Source organism: Euleptes europaea, chromosome 7 (genome assembly GCF_029931775.1).
Source record: "Euleptes europaea isolate rEulEur1 chromosome 7, rEulEur1.hap1, whole genome shotgun sequence".
NCBI classification, from domain to species: domain Eukaryota; kingdom Metazoa; phylum Chordata; class Lepidosauria; order Squamata; family Sphaerodactylidae; genus Euleptes; species Euleptes europaea.
In genome coordinates, this window is record NC_079318.1 from 24718582 (window position 1) to 24739373 (window position 20792).

Sequence of the window (20792 nt, forward strand, 5' to 3'; positions counted from 1 at the left end):
AAAACGGGTTAAACACATTCATGAAGGAGAGATCCAACCGTGGCTATTAGCCATGAAGGCTGACTTCAAACTGTGTTCAAAGGCAGTTTTTTTTGCTGGAATTCAACACGGGAAGGCTTGGTATCCATTTCTTATTTATTTATTTATACCCCACTTTTCTACCCATTTGGGACCCTAGACAGATTACAACCTCATTTTCCCTTCTTACATGTTATCAACCACCTATGAGGTAGGTTAGATCGAGAGAGAATGAGTTGCCCAAGGCCACCCAGCTAGCTTCAGTGACAGAGTAGGGATTCAAACCTGGGGCTCCCAGATCCGCGTATGACAGTCTAACCACTAGGCAATGCTTGCAGTCCTGCTCACAGGCCTTCTAATTGGCCACTGGGGAAACATGATTTTGTACTAGATAGGGCTAATCTTGCAGAGCTCTTCTGGGTTCTTAAGATATTACACCCTAACGTCCACAGTGGATGGTACAAACCAGGATCAGCACAAACTGTGACCTACCAAGCCACACATAATTTACTAGTTATGTATTATACCTTGTCATATCTTTGACAAGACCAGCAAAAATGAATTCGGATGAGCTTCTTCTGGGCTGTCAGGCATTGCTAGACAATTGTGTTTCATTCAGTGGGTCACAAGCTGGCATAGACATGCATAATTTGGCGCTGTACATCACTAGAGTTGTCAGGTCCCTCTCTGCCACTGGTGGGAGAGCAAATAACAATCCCTTGGGCAGCAGCCCTTTTCCCTGCTCCTTTTCAGTCTGTGGGCTCAGAGGTGGGTAAGTCGTTTCCCTAGGGTTGCCAGCTGCCCGGTGGGGGCTGGAGATCAGAATTACAACTGCTCTCCAGGTGACAGAGAACTCTGGCTGCTTTGGACTGTGGACTATGGCATTATACCTAGCTGAGGCCCCTACTACTGCCCTCCCAGGCTCCACCACCAAACCTGCAGGGAATTCAAACCCTCAGCAGGCAACCTTACTTTCCCAAAGATGGTGCCAAGGAGCTGTTATATATAATATGCAGGGGAAATCTAGACCTATTATTCTATGTATGTTCATAACAGAACCACAGCTCATTCTGGCTCCTTATTATATGTGTTAACCAACGTATTTTTGTGCTATATTCACACTTTGTGGGTTCAGACATTTTTGGATTCAATACATGGCCCTTTGCGCTAATTTTGAAATATTTGAACTCAGTAGGGTTGCCAGGTCCAGGCTGAGAAATACCTGGAGACTTTAGGGGCAGAGGGCGGGGTTTGGAGAGGGGAGGGACTTCAATGCCATAGAGTCCAATTGCCAAAGCGGCAATTTTCTCCAGGTGAACTGATCTCTATTGGCTGGAGATCAGTTGTAATAGCAGGAGATCTCCAGCCACCACCTGGAGGTTGGCAACCCTAGAACTCCGCTGATGATGATGATGATGATGATGATGATTGTTATCTAGCCCCGTGGTGCAGAGTGTTAAGCTGCAGCACCACAGTCAAAAGCTCTGCTCACGACCTGAGTTCGATCCCGACGGAAGTCGGTTTCAGGTAGCCAGCTCGAGGTTGACTCAGCCTTCCATCCTTCCGAGGTCGGTGAAATGAGTACCCAGCTTGCTGGGGGTAAAGGGAAGATGACTGGGGAAGGCACTGGCAAACCACCCCGCAAACAAAGTCTGCCTTAGAAACGTCGGGATGTGACGTCACCCCATGGGTCAGGAATGACCCGGTGCTTGCACAGGGGACCTTTACCTTACCTATGCGAGGGTGATACACAAGGTCGGAGATGGAGTTCCAACACAACTGCTTTATTAACCAACTGGAACTGAACCGGAACTCTCCTGAACTTCGCTGAACTGAGTTGAACTGAACTGTAAGAGCACGACACCCTGACTTATATGCCAAACCCAACTACCCGGAGCCATGCCCCCCCCCACATCCATGATTGGGTGGTTGTGATCCATAGTCCAATAAGAACACAGGCAAAGCCGAGTCCGTGATTGGGTGGCTATAGTCCATAGTCCAATGAAAAACGAAAGTGAAGGAGCCTGGGGAAAACTTCAAGCTCACATGAGCCTTGCTTCCAACTGCATACATTACAACAACAACAACAATAATGCATAAAGTAAACATGCAAAGGATCATCCAGAAATAAGCAAAATTTAAATATTTATAACTATAACTGCTAGAAAGGAATGCCAAAGGTCCTAGTGGAGAAAGCATTAACTCAAGTCTGTAGATAACAGCAGGGAGTGTGTAATATAAAACAGTGCCTATGAGAAAAAGAAAGCAATCGGGTCCCCAGTGAAATGGATTGGCTTCTGAACATGGGACACCCACAGTGATGTTCTCTTTCTACAGCACGTGCAAAGTCTCAAACACTTTTTGCTTCTTAGCAAACCCTAGCACAGATATTACGATCAGATATTTTTCTGTGCAAAATTAGTCCCTCAAGCTCCTGATGTTATTTCTCCTTGTAATGAAAACAAGATATAGCTTGTGCCAGAGGAAAATGTATGCTGACAGTAAATTCTTAAACCTTATTAATCACGCTGCACGTCCAGAGTGCACATTGACACCGCAGATGCCCAAACATATGGCTTATGGAGTGTTTAGGCATATTTGGGAGCTGTGGGTGGGGGAAAAGCTACCGAAGCTTGCTTAGCAGAAGAGATGAGAGACCGATGATGATAAAATCTTAAGGACCTCACAGACAAATGAAAGGAATAAAAACAAAGCAAAACAATGTGAGTGGTTCCCCTGTTATGACTAACATCACATCAGCAGAATAGGCCCAAGAGAGCAGGGAGATTGTAACTGATACAACCTGTGGTGTGGGAAACAGAAGAAAGTTCAAAAATCTTAGATTTTCAAAACTAAAGCACATTACTTGGATCATTGTGATCCCAGGCGCAAAACTTCCACAAAGCTCACAGACCTGTCCTCCCTTTTCCTCCCTTGCCTGAAGAAATTATAAAAACGATGTCTGGTGTTGGCAAATTTATTTGTGTCTTCTTGTTAAAACAGTATCTGGACTGGTTCTGCCTCAAAAATGTTTTGTTTTTTATTTTTGGCATGGAGTATACTTCTGGAGTTCAGAGATACTAACAATGTTGGAGATCTGGTTTAGCATGCTTAAATTCATGAGCATCCTCCCCACACCCCGGCCCCGGGACTCTCTTATTGCTTACAAGCTGGCTGGGGTATCCTTTTGTTATGGCTCCTCTTTCCTGCAAAGCCTGGCCCTGAGCAAAATTTAGCTTCTACTGAAGCCAAGTAGATTCAATTCATGTAAGAGAGAAAGGTCTTGGATTGGATCCTAAGTGTCCTGCATAGGAATGCTTTGAATTTCACAAGAAACTTGTTTGGCAGACAAACTTACCTTTTCCATGCTCACAATCAGACTGTGAGCCAATCAGGGATGTGTCTGAATTGCATTGAGCACCTTGAACAAGCTGCTGAATTTTACAGTTTACAGCTGCCTGTTGGTCAGAAGCTGACTCACAGCTGATCCTCTGATCAGCTGCAGACTGGTTCTTATCCACTCCACCACCTCAGTAAAATTGCCACACAATGAAGCTGCAAAAGGCGGCAGTGGAGGAGCGCACTCAGCCCCGAGTTAGGGGGAAACCTCAAGATGGAAAATTCCTCCAAGATGTTGTCTCTCTTGACAGATCAGAAGAATCTGACTTCCAGCTGATTAACTTGGAGTCAGCTCTTGATCCCCTCTCCCAAATTTTTTTTTTGCTGGGCCCAGAGCAACATTTCTCCAGCAGGAGATCAGAAGCTGACTCCCAGATAGGGTTGCCAAGTGCCAGGTGGTGGTGGGCAAACCCCCGCCAATCCACCTGGCCACCCGCTGACCAGCTGAGGGTCGGCGGGCAATCTGTGCAGGCAGGGACAGGTCACTTCCGGTTCACATCCGGAAGTGCTGCATTGCAGAGGGCCGGTTTGTAAAGGCCTGTTGCGATGTGGCACTTCCGGGTGTAAAACGCATCACAAGGGGCCATTTGAGTGGAAATTCTGACATATTCCCACAATTTACTCCAGCCCCTCTTTACTTCACGATGTTCATAAGGGCTCACTGTCCCAGGGGGGCACAATCGGAAGGGTCAAAAGACTGCAGTGGGAAGGGGGAGGCAGGAAAGTCTCTATTTATTCAGTGCTGCATAGGATCCAAGCATTAGTGTGCAGTGGCTCTTGAGGAAGAGGCATGTCCTTCAGGAAAACCCCCAGAAACCCAGAAGACAAAAGTCAGAGATTGATGTGCATTTATTATAATGAGTGAAATAAGTATTTGATCCCTTTGCAAAAGATGACTTAGTACTTGGTGGCAAAACCCTTGTTGGCAATTACAGAGGTCAGATGTTTCTTGTAGGTGGCCACCAGGTTTGCACACATCTCAGGAGGTATTTTGTCCCACTCCTCTTTGCAGATCCTCTCCAAGTCAGTAAGATTTCGAGGCTGATGTGTAGCTACTCAAACCTTCAGCTCCCTTCACAGATTTTCAATGGGATTAAGGTCTGGAGACTGGCTAGGCCACTCCAGGACCTTAATGTGCTTCTTCTTGAGCCACTCCTTTGTTGCCTTGGACGTGTGTTTTGGGTCATTGTCATGCTGGAATACCCATCCTCGACCCATTTTCAATGCCCTGGCTGAGGGAAGGAGGTGCTCACCCAAGATTTGACGATACATGTTCCCGTCCATCGTCCCTTCGATGCGGTGAAGGTATCCTGTCCCCTTAGCAGAAAAACACCCCCAAAGCATAATATGTCCCCCTCCATGTTTGACGGTGGGGATGGTGTTCTTGGGGTCGTAGGCAGCATTCCTCCTCCTCCAAATATGGCGAGTTGAGTTGATGCCAAAGAGCTCGATTTTGGTCTCATCTGACCACTACACTTTCACCCAGTTCTCCTCTGGGTCGTTCAGATGTGCACTGGCAAACTGCAGACTGGCCTGTACATGTGCTGTCTTGAGCAAGGGGATCTTGCGGCCTCTGCAAGATCTCAGTCCTTCATGGCGTAGTGTGTTACCAACTGTTTTCATGGTGACTATGGTCCCAGCTGAGATCATTGACAAGTTCCCCCCGTGTAGTTCTGGGCTGCTTCATCACCGTTCTCATGATCATTGCAACTCCACGAGATGAGATCTTACATGGAGCCCCAGACCGAGGGAGGTTGACAGTTAGGGTTAGGGTTAGGGTTGTCACCTCACCAAGCCAAATGATTCCGTGGGCCTTTAATGGCCCCCGGGCCTGACGTTCCCCACCCCTGTTTTAATTGATGGGTGCAACCTCCAAGGTGTTCAACAAATGTTCAGGGTAAAGTTTTTAAAATAAATAATAAAGGACTGGAATAACATTTCACATTCTTGGAGTTAAGATCATGTTTTTTCCCCCCATTGTTCCAATGAAGAAGAATGAAAAGAATCAAAAGAGTCAAGACTCTTAGGAACCAAAGTCAATGTCCTTCCCACACACACCCACACACATTTAGCAATTCAGTTTCTTTGCCTGCCTGCAGAATGTCTCTCTCCTTAAGACTCAAGGGCCCTCAGGAAGAACTGCTGGGCACAGTTCAGGTCACTGGGCCAAGGTCAAGCAGCAAGGCGATGACAGAGCCGGCCTCCTGATTTCATTTGCCAGGAGAATAGAGACATTGGGAGTTTCATTGCATTCCCCTAGCCTATTTCTTTCAAAGTAGTTAAGCCCTGACAGGCTCTCACCTGGCTGTCATCTTATGCATATCCAAGGTAGCCATGAATAGTAAAATATGAAAATCTAATCTGGTTTACTAACACACAGCAACTGCTTTTCATGTGTGACCTCACACATTCGGCTGCTCCGCTAGAACAGGCTCAAGATTGAATTAAGACTTTGAAAGCAATTTCAGAGAGTTTGATGTGAAATCTCCCAGAACAATAGAGGGATCTCTCTGTCAAAGGAACAGACCACAAAGCTGTCCTTGATGAGTTCTTTGATTTCAGATTCTCTTATATTCATACCATTCACTACAGATACTTCCTTTAAATCACCTGGGGATTTGGATTCCAGGCACACAATACAAATTACAACTTTGTTGGATTTCTATATCAAGGAAAACTTTTTCTCTGAATAAGCCTCCCCATTTTACTTTTTCTGAAGGCTTCAGCAAACAATGGAAGAATTAATTGTTCTTATTTAAGGAAGGAGAACATTGTTTTATTTTTATCCTAAGAGGAAAGCAAAATTCACAATGGTATCCTCTCACCATAATCCTCAGACACTGAGATATTATCAGTATAAATTTATATTTTAGAACATATATTGTTCCAAGGGTTATTATCTGTACAATGAATAGTTTGCAGGTTAATCTGCTTTAGCCTTAAAAAAAAAAAGTATGCCCTTAAATCTCAGCCACCCTGACTGAAATAGGCCCCAACCAAAATCAGCTATAGTTCGTTAATCTGCCAATATGGCACCAAATAATGCTTGAAGCTCTAATATATAAGTAACTAGGGTTGCCAGCTCTGGGTTGGGAAATACCTGGAGATTTTTGGGGTGGAGCCTGAGGAGGGCGAGGTTTGGGGAGGGGAGGGACTTTAATGCCATAGAGTTAGGGTTGCCAACTGCCAGGTAGTAGCAGGAGATCTCCTGCTAATTCAACTAATCTCCAGCCGATAGAGATCAGATCACCTGGAGAAAAATGGCTGCTTTGGCAATTGAACTCTATGGCATTGAAGTCCCTCCCCTCCCCAAACCCCACCCTCTTCAGGCTCTCCCCCCAAAATCTCCCACCGGTTGCGAAGAGGGACCTGGCAACCCTACATAGAGTCCAATTGCCAAAGCAGCCATTTTCTCCAGGTGAACTGATCTCTGTCGGCTGGAGATCAGTTGTAATAGCAGGAGATCTCCAGCTAGTACCTGAAGGTTGGCAACCCTATATGTAACAAATGTATTTCTGCAAGATGGCATGCTTCCGTTTCTTCTGCACCTTTTCCACTGGAAGCTTGTTGGGTGACCAGAGGCCTCTTTTTCAGCATAACCTGCTTCACAGAGTTGTTATGAGGATAAAATGGAGGAAGGGAGAAAAATGATGTAAGCTGCTTTGTGTTTCTACTGGGGAGGCAAACAGGGTACAAATATCTAAATACATTTTAAAACTTTCTTAGCAGGGAAGGAAGCAATAACTTGGTCAGTTGGAAGACAAAGGTCCAGTCTGGATACCATCAGCACAACGGTATCTGGATGCCTTAAAGAATTTATGCACAAAGCATCATGGGGCAATTGTTTTTCTAGATGGTACCACTTCAGACTGCAGGTGGAAGTTTGTGCTCTCCCATACCATCATCATCATCATCACCTTTATTAGGCATTTACATCAGTATACCATAAACTGAATTACAAAATCGGTTAAAACAGATTACATTAAAAGGACATTACTTAGAAGTATGTACAAACTGCTCGCGAATCCTTTGTGCAGACAGGAGAAAACTAGCTACTTGTTGGGTAACGGTAGGGTTTCTATCAGATAAAAGGTACATCACTGACTGCTGATCTGAAAGACTCTGTTCACTAGGCAGTAGGGGTTTAATATAAGAATTCCTCGGCCTCATGTAAAGCTGGCAGTACAACAGCACGTGACTTAAGTTCTCCCATACCAAAAATCTACATATAGAGCCAGCGCGGTATAGTGGTTAAGAGCGGTGGTTTGGAGCGATGGAGTCTGATCTGGAGAACCAGGTTTGATTCCCCGCTTCTCCACATGAGCGGCGGAGGCTAATCTGGTGAACTGAATTTGTTTCTCCACTCCTACACACAAAGCCAGCTGGGTGACCCTGGGCTAGTCACACTCTCTCAGACCCACCTAGCTCACAGGGTGTCTGTTGTGGGGAGGGGAAGGGAAAGGTGATTGTAAGCCGGGTCGAGTCTCCCTTAAGTGGTAGAGAAAGTCAGCATATAAAAACCAACTTTTCTTCTTCTTCTACATATTAAAAGCTACATAATAGAAAAGGCTAAGGTAGAAGTTTTCTTCCTGATGTCTCATTTCAATGCATAGGAAAGTTTAAAAAAAAAAAAACAGTGATAAAGTGCTTGTGGAATTTAATTATGCAATTTCTCCAGATGGAGTTTGAAGTAAGACAGTCAGGACTAATTTGGGTTTGTGTGTGTATATGTGTGAGAGATGAGCTATTTACTAGGTTGCATTTTTATCCCAGCTTGCCTTCCTGGAGTTCAGAGACATTCATGGCTCATCCCATTTCCTCATCACAACAACACCCTTGAGGGGAAGATGAGACTGAAAGAGAATGGCTCGAGGTTGCCCGGTGAGCTGCATGGCCAGTGGCAGTCTGAATCCATGTCTCCCAGTCCTAGTGTGACACTCAACCCCACTGCTCTTATTATGTCCAGGGAACCTTTAATAAGAGTGAAGACAGCCAGTGAAATGGCCTTCCCAGATTAGGGTTGCCAATCTCCAGGTACTAGCTGGAGATCTCCCGCTATTACAACTGATCTCCAGCCGACAGAGATCAGTTCACCTGGAGAAAATGGCTGCTTTGGCAATTGGACTCTATGGCATTGAAGCCCTTTCCCTCCCCAAACACCACCCTTCTTAGGTTCTGCCCCAAAAACCTCCAGAAATTTCCCAACCCGGAGCTGGTAACCCTATCCCAGACTTATCTCACATTCTTGCATTCCTGGGAAATACCCAGTGAAGGAAAAAGGAGCCTAGACACCCTTGACCTTGAAGTTTCTCCTGGTTACCTTTCCATTTAGGGTTGCCAGCCTCCAGGTACTAGCTGGAGATCTGCTATTACAACTGATCTCCAGCCGATAGAGATCAGTTCACCTGGATCATATGGCCACTTTGGCAATTGGACTCTATAGCGGTGAAGTCCCTCCCTTCCCCAAACCCCGCCCTTCTCAGGCTCCACCCCCAAAACCTCCCGCCGGTGGCAAAGAGGGACCTGGCAACCCTAATTCCATTCATAGCAAGGTCTCCATAGATGTGTCCTCCAGCAAACTAGTACCAAAAGCATTTAGCTTAAATGATTGAAAAGTTGCTGCAAGTGTAAAATAAATAATCTCTGGAGGGTGGTTTACTGCAGTGCATGTGCAGACAACCCCAGTAAGGCCATCCTCCACAGTAAAGCCTGTAATTGCTGTTGGTGAGAACTCACCCTCAGGCTGTTCATCAATAGAAAGTGACAGATATTTCAAAGGAAGGAGTCTGGACTTAGCCTGCAAAACCCACTCAGACTGGGTTGGGGGGGAACAGGAGAACATAAAATAGATCACCTCATTCGTACTGTCTCAAGTACATTCACTGCTAAACAGATTTTAACAGTTTGCTGGAAACAAATATTTCTTAGCGATGTTTTTTGCATGCTGGAAAAAGGAGTGAGAGTAAAGTTATTTATAGTTTCACAGTATTTGATGCAGTTTTTCAGATACCATGGTGTATAGAGACTTGAACTACAAACCGGACACAGATTAATATCAAGATGAAACACACATGCTTAAGTGTACTATAGACAACCTTGCTCTAATCAAAGTATGTATCTGCTGCTTGAAAGATGTTGGGTGACCTTCATTTGACCTTGCCAGATGTTATAGGTATTAAACATGAGCTAGCTGGAGATCCACAATAACTTGCTTGGGCATATCTCATTTCCCCCCTTACTAGAACTGCCAGCCTCCAGGTGATGGCTGGAGATCTCCCACTATTACAACTGATCTCCAAACGACAGAGTTAACATAAGAACATAAGAAAGGCTCTGCTGGATCAGACCCAGGCCCCTCAAGTCCAGCAATCTGTTCACACAGTGGCCAACCAGGTGCCTCTAGGAAGCCACAAACAAGACGAGTGCAGCAGCACCGTCCTGCCTGTGTTCCACCGCACCCAAAATAATAGGCATGCTCCTCTGATACTAGAGAGAATAGGTATGCAGCATGACTAGTATCCATTTTAACTAACAGCCATGAATACCCCTCTCCTCCATGAATATGTCCACTCCCCTCTTAAAGCCCTCCAAGCTGGCAGCCATCACCACATCCTGGGGCAGGGAGTTCCACAATTTAACTATGCGTTGTGTGAAAATATACTTCCTTTTATCTGTTTTGAATCTCTCACCTTCCAGCTTTAGCAGGTGACCCTGCATTCTGGTATTATGGGAGAGGGAGAAAAACGTCTCCCTGTCCACTCTCTCCAAACCATGCATAATTTTATAGACCTCTATCATGTCTCCCCTCAGCCGCCCCTTGAGTTCGGTGCCCCTTGAGAAAATGGCTGCTTTGGAAGGTGGTCTATGGCATTATACCCCACTGAAGCCCCTTCCCAAAACCCACCCTCCTCAGCCTCCACCCCAAAAATCTCCAGGTATTTCCCAAGCTAGAGCTGGCCACCCTACCAATTGCATGGAGGGGAACTCACAAAGATTTTCAGGGAGCATCTCACTTTCTGCTGCATCCCCCTTTTACGTAGGTCCGGGTTGGGAAATACCTGGAGATTTCTGGGGTGGAGCCTGAGGAGGGCGGGGTTTGGGGAGGGGAGGGACTTCAATGCCATAGAGGCCAATTGCCAAAGCAGCCATTTTCTCCAGGTGAACTGATTTCTATCAGCTGGAGATCAGTTGTAATAGCAGATCTCCAGCTAGTACCTGGAGATTGGCAACCCTATCTTAACAGTATATCCTCTTTCCCTCTTCCTGGCAGCCCTCATATTTCAGCTTTCCCTTCTTCCATCTCTCCTTCTCACCTAACAACCAACATACCTTTTATCTTCCCTTTATCTTCAGCTATATTTATTACTTATTTCATGTATACCCAGTCTTTCTTCACAGTGGGGACCCAAAGCAGTCTATTTGATTCTCCTGTCCTTCATTTTTTCCTTGTGACAACTCTGTGATATATGCTGGGCTGAAAATATGTAACTGGCCCAAGGTCACCCATTGAGCTTCCATGGCAGAAAGGGGATTCAAACTTTGGTCTCACTGATACTAATCTGAAACTCTAACCACTACACTGCACTGACCAGTAGTAAGAAGCCAGTCCTGGGTACTCATCCAAGTCGCATGGTATCAAGTCACCAAGTGGTTGCTGCCAGGCCTGGCCCTTCTGCTTCATGCAATATGTTTTAAAGATGTATACTCTTTTGAGTGTACTGCTAACATGAAATCCATGAATTCAACATTAACATGTATTATACAGATACCCTGGCTGCAGCTCCCTGGAATGTACATTTGCTGGCTGTTGTGTGTATACTCTGGTTTGCCTGGTGCAAAATATGTGAAATCCCCCAGATTTAGGGTCCAAGCTCAGGTCTAGCATTTGCAATTGAAGAAAAGATCCAGGAAGGGTTTCAAGAGCTCCCACACACACACACACACTCAAACAGCCATTGCTTTTCCAACTTCCATTCCTTGGAGAATTTTTCTTCAGTAATGTTTAGTGAAAATAGCTTCTTTTCTTGTCTGTGAAGCTTGCAGAGATCACTGTTTTTCTGCTTTGGGGAAATGGCTAGAGATGAAGTACAGTAGTTTTCCACATATCTGGCAGTTAGGTTCTTCCTATGATGCACACTCATGGAGTTTTGTGTAGCTGATTTGTGTGAGAGAAAAGGAAGCCATACCCAAATTCTCTTGGTACATCTCATCAGTATCTAATACACTTCAATCGTGTGCTATCTTCTCAGTTTCTGATTCATTATGATCACAGAAAAGTTAGTGTCTAAAATCCAGACCTGCCAGATTTATTACGGTACAACAACCTGCTCAGTTTTCCAATTACTGGCCTTTTGTTTTAGCATTCCTTATGGACTCGCTGGTCTCATTTGGACTTCAGTGAATTCCTGCTGGCAAGAAGAGTGGAAAAACAGAACACATGGCTCTGCAAACCACATTTTATTACTGAACTTCCTTACGGCCTTCAGTTCACTCCAGGACACTGGGGGACCAATACATTTGGGTGTCAAGACTGTCCCACAGAAGAATATCCCAGAAAGCACGGATCAACAACAGAAGTGCAGGGAATAATGTTGGTGGTTTGGCTGAATCAATCCGTGAATGTGAGTCCATTTCATAGGGTTTCCATTTGCCTGGTTATGGTGGGCATTTGAGGTTATCGTGGGCATATGGTGGGCTGCCCAGGCGGGCGGAAGCAGGAAGGGGGCCCAATCCGTGTGCACATGTGCGGTACAATAATATCACTTTTGGGGCACTCTAGGCAGGGCCGGAACTGTGGGGAAGGTGGTCCTGGGGGTGGGCTTCAGCCAGCTGCCAATCCAGGCTGCTGTTGTGGAGGTCGCAGGGGAGCAATCCTGCAGCCTCGGGCCTCTCGCTGGCTTTCCTCCAAGTAGGGTTGCCAACCTCCAGGTACTAGCTGGAGATCTCCTGCTATTACAATTTAGGACTTGTTTAATCTTTGGGGACCCTCTTGGGGACCCTAAACGGGCCTTCTTTATTAATTACACTGTGTTTGGTACAACCAGTTTTTCTACTAGTGAAAAAGAAAGGAGAGGTCCCATTTGACCACCTCAAAAGACTGCTGGGGTTCATCTGACCACCCCAGAAGACTATACTGGGGATCATCTGACCACCCCAGAAGTCTATGCTGGGGATCTCCTTCTCCTTTTCCTTCTTCTTCTTCTTGTACAAAAGCCATGTGGGATGGGGACTGTAGTAAGGAGAGAACCAAGTGAGAATGGCTGGACCCAAACCACACAGAAGTTCCCTTGGCCCAAGTCAGAATTTAAGCGTCATTTAACCATACTCCAGAGTGGTGGGAATGAAAAGGGAAACTCTGGGTCACATAGGGTTGCCAACTTCCAGGTACTAGCTGGAGATCTCTTGCTCTTATAACTGATATCCAGCCAATAGAGATCAGTATTGATCTCAGATCCTGGAGGTTGGCAACCCTATGTGACCCAGAGTTTCCCTTTTCATTTCCACCACTCTGGAATATGGTTACATTACTTAAATTCTGACTCAGGTCAAGGGAAATTCTGTGTGGCTTGGGTCCAGCCATTCTCACTCAGTTCTCTCCTTAATACAGTCCTCATCCCACATGGCTTTTGTACAAGAAGGAGAAGGAGAAGAAGGAAGAGGAGGAAAAGGAGAAGAAGATCCCCAGCATAGTCTTCTGGGGTGGTCAAATGGGACCCCTCCTTTCTTTTTCACTAGTAGAAAAACTAGCTGTACCCAACACAGTGTAATTAATAAAGAAGGCCCAATTAATCAAGGGGGTCCCCAAATATTAAACAAGTCCTAAATGCAGCATCTGTAGAAAATGATTAAAGTTTTCTTATCTATGGCTATGGTGGAAGAAAGGCAGAAAAGATTCAGACAAGACAAATGTCGCTCTGCTCATTCACTTTCACTTCTAAAGCTCTCTCAGGCTATTTCACTAGCAACAGTTACTATGTAGGGCAAATGCCTTCTAAAGTGAATTAGTAACACAATGAGGAGAGAGTCTCATGGCTGATTTCTTTGCCTTTGGTTATTTAAAGATGACAGAAATTTCTGGGAAACCTCGTCTAGACAGCAAGGACACAAGTATATTCACGAAGGTTATTTGAGGTGCAAATATAATTAGCAGGTATGCCTAGGCGGGTTTTTAAAAAGAGAGTGGGAAATGCTGCGTGCTGCAAAACGGACGTGTCTGCTGTCAAATGGTTTAAAATCTCATCCATCAGAAAATACGTAAAATACAGCACTAATTGACATCTGAAATGGCAAACTGTCCAAATGCTGAGATAATTATTCCTAGGCACCTTTATCATTAAAACACAAAGTAAAGTCTGGTTTCCCCGCGCAAGTGCATCCATCGGTGGGTTTCTTGTCAATAATCCTCAGCACCCAGGCCAATTTCTTTGCTTACCCAGCAATGATTCTCTCCCAAGATGAAGTGGGCACACAACACTCCACCAGGAACACAACGCAAAGTGCACATGTCCGGTGAATCCAATACCACCTTCCTTTTTTGGAAAGGGAAGAATGGTGTAAATATAGGTTTGCCAACCTCTAGCTGGTAAACCACAAGAAATAAAGGCTCAGTGCTGTAAGGATGAAATTCCATGTTCTTCTTTTCTTGATTACTCTGTCCTTTTGGAGACCTTGATACAAACCTTTGCGGTCCCTATGAGACGACACCTACTGAGGCACATATATATATATTTATTATGGGTAAGAATTTTACATTATCCTTATGTTTGCATAGTCTTTTATGAATTTAATAATGCTTTTAATGGTTATTATAAGTGTTTGAGTTTATAGTTGAATATATGCATTTATGGTACACAGATACAGGTCACCGAAGAAGCCATATGCGAAACGTGGTCCCGATCTAGACGACACGTCTGACATCTTTTTCCTGTGGCTTTGCTCCAATAACTGAAACCTAAAAATAATTTGAAAGAATCAAAGACTTTTACATCAAATGATATCCTAATTGGTCATACACTTGGACTTACCTGTTGAATTAGGATCCGTGATATCCTTTGGACAGTCATATTTATTGGATTGCTTTTTGTAAAATTTTGTATCTGGTTGTACTCCTATTTGTACATGTTGTATATATTTATTCACTTTAGCACTTTATAAAATTCACTTATTTGCATTATATTGTTATAGTGCTGTTTTGGGTTGCTCCAACCTCTAGCTGGTGGCTGGAGATCTTCTGGGATTACAGCTGATCTACAGGCAACAGACATCTGTTCCCCCGGAGAAAATGGCCATTTTGGAAGGTGGACTCTATGGCATTATACCTTATAGGGATGCCGGCCTCTAAGTGGGACCTGGGGATTCCCCAGAATTACAGCTCAGCTCCAGACTACAGAGATCAGTTCCCCTGGAGAAAATTGATGCTTTGGAGAGTCGACTCTATGGTATTGTACCCCACTGAGGTCCCTGTCCTCCCCAGGCTCCAGGAGTTTCCAAACTTGGATCTGGCAACCCTATCCTCCGCCAGTTGCCAGGGGGGACCTGGCAACCCTACCCCATCAGGAAGAGGCTAAGGAACACGCCGCAGTATGGTCAGGGCTGCTTCTTTTCAGGCTATTCAAGCCTTCGTCTGATTTAGGAGCCTTGCTAGTTCAACAGGTTCAGTTGGTCAAACTTGTGACTGCCTAGCCAGTGAGTGCTGACTCTGAAGGGCATCCCTTAGCCAGCTACCACTGAGTAGATCCTTGATCCTGAGGAGTCGTTACCTAGCTCCAGTACTCTGACACTTAAAGAAGAACACCAGGGCTTCAAAGACAGCTTTAAATAAGAAAAGGCCAAAAATAAAGCTGGAGCCAGCCCTTTATTACATCACGACTGTAATGTATTTAGTTGGTGCAAGGACTATGCTGAACTACTGAATTATTGAACTGCTGAACTGTTGAACTCAGCTGTGCTGAACTGTGTTGAGCTTGAGGCTCTGCTCCAGGCTCCGTCATCTGTTTCTCCTATTGGACGGTGGACTTTGGCTGTCCAACCACGGACTAGGGAGGGGTGGCTCCGGGTGGTTGGGAACTGTATATAAATTGGGGTGTTTTGCAGTTAAGTTAGTTCTCTCTTCCTTGTTAACTGAATAAAGAGGTTGCTATTGGAACTCTGTCTCTGGCCTCATGTGTAACCTATGCATACATAATAATGACCAATCAAGATAGTCCATCTTGATATGTAACTGTCATACTTTATTTCAAATAACAATATCCAGTTCTGAATCATAATTATTATTGCATAGGAATCAGTCTCAGCTTCTTTGCAATTCAATTCCAACCTTGCCTCAAATGCCCTGAAAGAGGACTGTGCGAAGTGCAAAAGCTTCAATAAAAACTAGAACGTCACGAACTTTGTCTCTTGTACCATAGAAAGGCAACAGCGACAAGCCCAAATCAGAGCACTGTTGTTCTGGATCAAATTGTACTTGTCACTTTTATTAGGCTGCCAGCTATCGCAAGTCAAATCAAAGCAGTGCCTTAATAAAGATAACTGCAAAAGGTATACAAATAATGACTTCTCTGAAATTGCTGGGCATGCAATCTAGGAGCAATGTGTTGCCTTTGAGATTCTTATCTTGCGGGATAATTTCAGGCCCTTTGCTGGCTCTGTGACTAAACCCACACACCATTAAGATGACTCACTGGCACTATTTATTCCATCATTATTTGTGTCTGAGCAAAACATGTCTGTCATGTGGTCAGAATAAGATTCTGGTGAGACGAACAAATCCAAGGATAAATAATCATCTTAAAGGGAGGGGTAAAATGTCCCTAAAGTGACTCCCCTACTGCTTTACTCCGCAGCCTCATTTAGTGAACGGTCTGAGCGTGAGCTAAAAATGGCTGCCCAAAAAAGGAATAAAGGGAAGATGAGATGCATAGAAGTTTACCCTGATATGGGAATAGAGGAACACAGCTTAAGAGTGGCTTCTACAACACAGGTTCAGGTAATGATAGTTGGAAGAGGGATGGGTATCAATATGTCTCAACTTAATGGGTATGTGTTTATTAAAACCATTTGTGTTTCATCCTTCCATTAAAGGACCCTCGGTTCGGCAAGGACAGAGACTGCTGCACGGCAATAAAAACAAAGCCATCAGCCAGCCACTTAGCCCCTGTTTTCTCCTCCTATCAACCTCATTAAACAACAATCATCATTAAAAACAACATTTAGATATCATCAAAACCCTTAGGAGCAGCCTGCCACTAAATGGCAGTAGAAGTCCTTGTAAAAAAACAACAACTATTTTCTAGCACAAAGTTCATTGCTGGCAAGGAGACTAATACACTATTGAAATAATGTTAGTGTAAAGCATGATGCTGGAAAAGCCTCCCTGCAGGAAATGTGTTACATATTTTTCCTAGCCTCTTGGAAAGCAGGTGTGTGAGTTTGAGCCAGAGGCTGAATTTAAAATATAGCCCTGTCTCTCTGGATATTCACACTAAGGAGCCATACAGATTTACATTTAAAAACCAAAAAAATAATAATAATGCAGGAACATGCATCATTTGAAGATAGGGTTGCCAGGTCCCTCTTCTCAACCGGCAGATTTTGGGGGTGGAGCCTGATGAGGGCGGGGTTTGGGGAGGGGAGGGACTTCAATGCCATAGAGTTCAATTGCCAAAGCAGCCATTTTTCTCCAGGTGATCTGATCTCTATCGGCTGGAGATCAGTTGAATTAGCAGGAGATCTCCTGCTACTACCTGGCAGTTGGCAACCCTATTTGAAGAGCAACGGCGAAATGTCTCAACTTCAGGGGGGAAATTGTGCTGGGTCTTCTTGTAAAAATTATTTGAAGCACACAGTAACTATAGTTGGTAGCTGAAGTGAGGGGTATGTGTTAGTTTGCTTAAGTTTGTGGCAGATATTGTGCAGGCTTGTAGGAAGAAGGGGGGGAGAGATACCAGTAAACATTCTATTTGATGAACTGTGCCTTACCCCAACCAGGGTTTACTGGCCGGGAAAATCCTAGATCCCTGCCAGTTCACTGGATCCAAGGGTCACTGGCTGCTCGGACTTCCTCAGTTTACCTTTATGGGAAGGGATTAGGTTCTAATTCCAGCACAGAAGCTTTGAGACAGGATGGGACTTCCTCAACAAGCAAGGCTGTAGCAAACAGCTGAGGGAGGGACAGACAGACACACATACATACCAGGGAATGGAGAAGACATTTAACTGGTTTTGACTTGTTCAAATCAGGTCAGTTAATCGATTCAGCTTGGCTGTGGCTCTCAATTACCTGCAAGTTTCTGTGTCTTTCTTACATAAAGGTTGAGACATGCTGCCCCAGCAGAGGGTACAGGTGTTAGATGCAGGGCTGTAGTGAGGGTGGGGCTAGCAAAGGGATGCCAACCTCCAGGTAGCAGCTGAAGATCTCCTGCTATTACAACTGATTTCCACCTGAGATCACCTGGAGAAAATGACAGCTTTGGCAATTAGACTCTGTGGCATTGAAGTCCCACCCCTCCCCAAACCCAGCCCTCCTCAGCCTCCGCCCACAAAATCTCCAGGTATTTCCCAACCCATAGTTTGTAACCCTAGCCAGCAGGTGCATTGTGCTCCACCTAAGTTTTTTTAAAAGACATTAATTTCTGATATGGCATCTTCCATTTAAACAATGCTTTTAGACTTTGAATATTTCTAGTTAAAAAGAAAGAGCTCTGGGGAAGCAGGAAAAATTTGAATCCCCGCCTCTTAACACTGTGCTTTGTGATTGGCTGTGAGAGAAAGCAAGCTTCTGTGTCCAGTGCTTTAACTTCTGCATGGATATTTCAGCTGGGCTGAGCTCAGGGGAGAGGGAAGAGTCTGGTTAACAGAGGAATGGGAAGACCTGGACATTGCAAGGGCTGGCAGCGAAGGTCATGTCTAATGGATGGAAAACTCATGCAGAACTCTAAGGAACAACCAAGTCAGACAGGGGGTGAACGTGAGTCCAAGTACCCATGCATAAAAGACTGGTTACAGCTGGGTGGGGGAGATGACATCATTCTGTCACAGTGTTGGAGGCCCTTCTGTTAGTAAGGTTACTACTGGCATTGCCAAGAGCAGAATGCAAAGACAGTGTTGGATGTTTTGAAGATATTAGACCAAAATCTGAGTGTCCATACGCCAGAACAGAATTCCCCCAATAGATTTCACCCACTTCTAGTTCACATTCATTTGCTATTTATATAGATCTTGAAATCTCCAAGGGTCACAGCTCTGATGTATATGAAGCACTGAGTATTTGAACTTTCGCTTACTAGCCGATTTCGGTGGGAGTTTCAATGGGGATGCAGAGCATACAATGGAAGCAATCCTGTTGTGTTCAGTTGACCGTCTTGTAACGGTTTAGTGTTTTTATTGACGCAATCTGACAGCTCTGGGTCCCCAGCTAAATCCCACAAACGAACTCCTAGGCAGGTTTTCCATAGAAAGTTGTTTATTGAGAAATAGGCACAGTGATCTGCAGGAAGTGACTTGGAAATAAGCAACGATACTAACGGGGAAATGCTGAGGGTGCAGGAAATATAAAGAAGAGCAAACTTTCAGAACGACTCTTGGTTGCCACGGCAAGTTCGGCAACCCTCTCCCTGTTCCCTGTTCTCAGGGCCTTGTTCCCAGGGTAGAGCCGGCGTAAGACAGAACATCAGTACAGTGAATAACGTCGCGACCTTGAGGATAACCACCTGGCCAGCCACTGAACAACAGGCCGGTGCCTGACACAATCACTTAAGACATGTCCTCATGTAAAATCCAAACATTCCTTGTAAGATACTTCAAAATCCAGTTATGGCTTGCTAGACTGATACGCAGAGATAGTGACTGTACTATGTGACTTGTCTGAAGAAAGATTGGCGGAGGCTTGCCAGTGACTGCCCCTAGGTAATTGAACACCCTTCCCAAGTGGTGTGGCTGGCACCATCTTTTCTGGCCTTCTGGAGAAAATTTTAAAACATTTCTATTTTATTAGTGATGGTACCATGTTTCTCCTTTTATTACATTTTTGCTGTGTTCTCTTTTTTAAAAAAAAATTTAAAATTGTTTTTAAGTGCTGTGAGATGTCTTTTGAGGGGGTCCCTTATGGGACTGAGAAATGACAAATTAACTGAGTGGATGCTTAGAGGCAAGTTGTAGTCACTTTGTTTCTTGCTCCATTTCCCCAGCATGCTTCTCCTTTTCTCTCCCTGTTGTAGTGAAGAATGTGCCTGAATTTACAACAGAATTTCCCCTAGGACTGGGCGCATCAGTTTCACAATGTGAACTGTAACTTCATGCGACTATTAAATAGTACATTCCTGGGCTTTAGTTATATAGTTTTCACTTCATATATGTTGCTTACATGTAAAAAAAAAAAGTCAGTTAAAAAAAACAAATTTGGCAAGCAACAAGTCCATGGTGGGAAAGGATCCTCTTTCAGTTGTTTTCCAAAAAGGTTTAATATGGCATGTCAAAAGCAGCTGCTCTGATAAAGTTTCAAACAAACACTTATTTAGGCAACAGAGTGTGATGGTTGGTAACTGCTCAAATATGCATTTACTCAAGTGATTGTGCTGTCCGGGGACCCATTTTAGACATTTGACACAGCAATGTCAAATTTGGCCTTAACAATTCCGTTTGCCTCTCTTAAAAGCCTCCTATAGGGAAGAACCCCTCAAAGCAACTTTTATGTACAAAATGAATAGAGAATCCATTTTCAGATGCCCGGTCTCAAAACTTGACCCATCCATTAGATGCACCTAAGTAATTACCTAAGGCCCCAGGTGTGGAGGGGCATCAAAACCAGCCCAGTTGCCACCCTGCCCACCCAACTGTGACTTTGGGGTCAGCCATGGCAAGCAGCAGCTCTCGGTGGCACATCCAGCTCCAGTGGGCAGCCCATGGTGAGCCTGCTCCTTCCGTCCCTCCCTTGACTGGGGATCAAGGCTATGGGAGACTCAGGGACCTTTTCCTGGGCCACTTTTGCCTCCCTGTCTGCCTCTGTTGGGAAGTGTGGCACTGCAGCAAGCCATAGCCCTCGCCACAGTGAGGGGGTCTTCCCTGTAATGCGGGAGGGGGGAGGGAGGGGGGCTAAAAGAGCCCAAAGAGAGGATGCTCCATTCAACTCTCTCTCTAGTGTCAGGCTGACATTGACACTAACTACAAGATACTTTGGTCACTTTTACAGTTGCTTGCTTGAGTTTTCCACAGCCATGCAGCAGCTGCAAGAAATTCTGTCTTTGAAAAAAGAGAGCCCAAATATACTTGGAACAGTACCATGGGGGAAAGGAAGGGCTCCTACTTTTCCCCCAAGCAGTTTTATCATGCAGAAACCACATTGGGGGTGAGTTTCCCTGGAACAGGGAAATAATCCCCCT